The sequence below is a fragment of the Suncus etruscus genome, chromosome X, assembly GCF_024139225.1.
Source record: "Suncus etruscus isolate mSunEtr1 chromosome X, mSunEtr1.pri.cur, whole genome shotgun sequence".
NCBI lineage: Eukaryota > Metazoa > Chordata > Mammalia > Eulipotyphla > Soricidae > Suncus > Suncus etruscus.
In genome coordinates, this window is record NC_064868.1 from 57,959,510 (window position 1) to 57,962,958 (window position 3,449).

Consider the following 3,449-nt stretch of genomic DNA (forward strand, 5'->3'; position numbering starts at 1 on the left):
TTTTCAGCAAAATGAGTCAAAAGCAGTATGTGTAATGAAACAATAAAACTTTGAGCAGAAATTAATGAACTGTATAAAGAAAAAAATCAAAAAAGCAATGAAAATAAGAGTTGATTCTTTAAAAAATAAAACCAAGATCAATATACTATTAGCAATACTCACAAAGAAATATAGAATCATTCATAATAATCTAAATTAAAAATTAAAGTGGAATTGATGCCAGAGAGATAGCACAGCAGTAGGGTGCTTGCCTTGCATGCAGCAGACCCAGGACAGACAGTGGTTCGAAACCTGGCATCCCATATGGTCCCCCGAGCCTGCTAGTAGAAATTTCTGAGCGTAGAGCCAGGAGTAGCCTCTAAGAGTAACCCAAAAACCATAAAAAAAGAAAAGAAAAGAAAAGAAAGAAAAGAAAAGAAAAGGAAAAAGAAAAGAAAAGAAAAGAAAAGAAAAGAAAAGAAAAGAAAGAAAGTGGAAATGTCACAAAAGATACTACAGAAATCCAAAGGGTATCAAGAAATACTTTGAGAAACTATATCACACAAGCAGAGAACCTGGAAGAAATTGATAGATTCTTGGATTCTTATAGTTTTCGAAGGCTAAATTATGTGGCCTGGAATACCTGAAAAGATTTATCACCATTGAATAAATTAAGATGGCAATCAAAAGGCATCATAAAAATTAAATCTCTGGCTCGTAGGGTTCACCTCCAAACCTTTAAACAGGACATACAGCCAATCATTTTAATGATCTTTCAGGAAAACTTAAGAAACATAAACACTCCCAAACACTTTCTTTTTTAAATATAGTTTTTATTTTAATTATAGTGGCTTACATATCGTTCTCAGTAATATTCCAGGTACATATTTACATTGAATCAAAGGAATTTCCACCACTGAATTGTCCTCCCACAACCGCTCACATCCAGCCTCCCATATCTTCCACTCCCCCCCCCCCCAGGTTCTGCTAGAATGCGTGGTCCCTTTTGTGTCTAGTTTATTACTTAGTGGTCTTATAATCTGGTCTTGGTGCCTCCATTACTGCCTGCTCCACTTGGGAGGTGGGACTAGAAAGTTCAAGTTATGTGGTTTTGTTTGAGGAAGAGAAAGGTAATATAATGGGGTAAAATCGACTACGCCAACTATGAGCAGAGTCATTCTAGAGGCTCTCATCCTTGGTTTGAGGGATGATGGGGAAAAGAAGAAGGTGAGACACCACAACAGTTCAAAAAGAGGAATCAAATAAAATATCCAGTGAGCACTGCAGAACTAAAAATATGCACCACATAGTTGTCATGGTCTTGAGATAGGAAATATGGCAAGGTGCAGAGAGGAAGAATAGTAAAGAAAAAAGAAAAAGTAAATATATAATTAAAAAATGGACAACTACTTTAATATCTACCCCAAAACAAAGAAATCGAAAAAAACTAGATAAAAAATAATAAATAAATAAATAAAATAAAAAAGGAGGATTATTTAGTGTTTTTTGTCTCTTCCTCCCCCCTTGCATAGGCACAGTAAATATTTGGGTCATCCGTAACGGGAATTCCCTTGGCCTAAGAGATACAGGGTTTCTCTACCCTTGGAATATATTGTCATGGGATTATCTATAGACTCCTTTCACGTTCATTTACTCTCCCCTTGATGTTTTTGTGCCGTATGGAAGACTTCTGCTCCGGTCTGGATGATAAAGACAGACCTCTAATCTAGAGGTCTCAGTCTGTGCACAGGTCAAGGAACACTCCCAAACTCTTTCTATGTAGCTAACAGCTCACTTATTCCAAAATTAGACCAAGACACCACAAAAAAATATTGCCGGTTGATATCCTTGATGAACATAGATACAAAGATCCTCAACAAAATGCCAGAAAATAGAATATAACAATTTATCAATAAAGTACCTAACAAAGATCAAACGAGATTCATTGCCAAGATGCAAGGATGGTTTAAAATACACAAGAAACTCAATATATTAAAATGAATATAATGCCAATAAAGGAAAAAATATTTTTCATAGCAAAATATATGGAGAAAGATTTTGATAATATCAAACATGTATTAATGATAAAAACTCTAAACATGATGGCAATTGAGGGAACTTTCTTCAATATAGTCCAAGCCATTTACCAGAACATAAAAATGCTACACTCAATGGGAAAAATTAAAATCCTTTCCTCCAAGGCATAAGATAAGATTGCCTACTCTGGCCACCTCTTTTTAATATAGCACTGGAAGTACTTGCCATAGCAATTAGGCAAGGAAAGCTATCAATATTATCCAGATGGGAAAGGAAGTATTCAAGCTCTCACTGTTTGCAGATAAATTCTCTATTTAGAAAATTAAAGACTCTACAAAAATACTTCTTCAAATATAGGTTTGTATAAAAAAGTAGCATCCTTCAAAATTAATATGCAAATCCCATATATTTTCTATATACAAATAATGAAAGAAAAGAAATAGCTATTAAAAGTTTATTACATTTACAATTTTACATTAGTTTATCAAGTATCTTGTAGTTAACTTAAGAGAGAAAACGCTGCTTTAAGAAATAAAGGAGTTGGACAGAAACTTTGAGACAGGTGCAAAATCTAAATCCTCTTTGGCAACTCAGAACTCATTGTTTGGTATGAGTCCTAATACAGATGAGAAGGAACATGGCAAAAGAGAAAAAATAAAGGACAAAAGGAAATGGGAACATATATCCTCTATATGAATAATCTATATACTATATACCTATATATTTATAATCCTGTATTTGGAGGATTAACATCAAAATTGCAATACTTCCCATGCAATGTACAGATTTATTGCAATCCCTATAAGTAAAGCCATGATGATTTTAAAGAAAAAGATTAAAAATTTCTCACATTCATATGAAAAAAATACACCTCCATGATTAGCTAAAGAAATTCTTGGGTAAATTAAGATGGTGGGCATCACTATCCCCAACATCAAACTATACTGTTAAATAATGATCATTTATAATAGCAAAGTACTTGAATAAAGATAGACCCTCAGATCTATAGAATAGACTTGATTATATTCTGAGAATGGATTTCAGTTATATGAGCAGCTAATTTTTGATAAAGGGGCAAGAAATATAAAGTACTACAAGGAAAGCCTATTTAAGTATTGGTGTTGGGAAAACTGGTCAGCTACATGCCAAAAAAAAAAAGAAAGAGAAACATTTAATTTCAAGCACAAAATTTAAATAAAAATGGATTCAATTCCTTGATATTAGACCTGAAACTATAAATTACATAGAAGAAATCATAGGCAGAACATTCTGTGACATTGAGCCTAAAGGCATCTTCAAGAATGAAAGACCATGAACAAAGAAAGTGAAAGTAAAGATAAACAAAAAAGACTAGATAAAACTAAGAAGATTCTGTTCTTCAAAGGAAACAGTGACTAGAATAGAAGACTACCAGTGGCATGGGAGAAAGTATT

At 33.3% G+C, this 3,449-nt stretch overlaps 1 non-coding gene across 1 annotated transcript; it reads left to right on the forward strand.

Annotated features, from left to right (window-relative positions):
• Positions 1 to 2,531: 2,531 nt before the first annotated feature.
• Positions 2,532 to 2,656, forward strand: LOC125999903 (small nucleolar RNA SNORA40). Its single transcript, XR_007492339.1, has one exon. It is a non-coding gene; the product is annotated as a small nucleolar RNA SNORA40 (small nucleolar RNA).
• Positions 2,657 to 3,449: the final 793 nt, after the last annotated feature.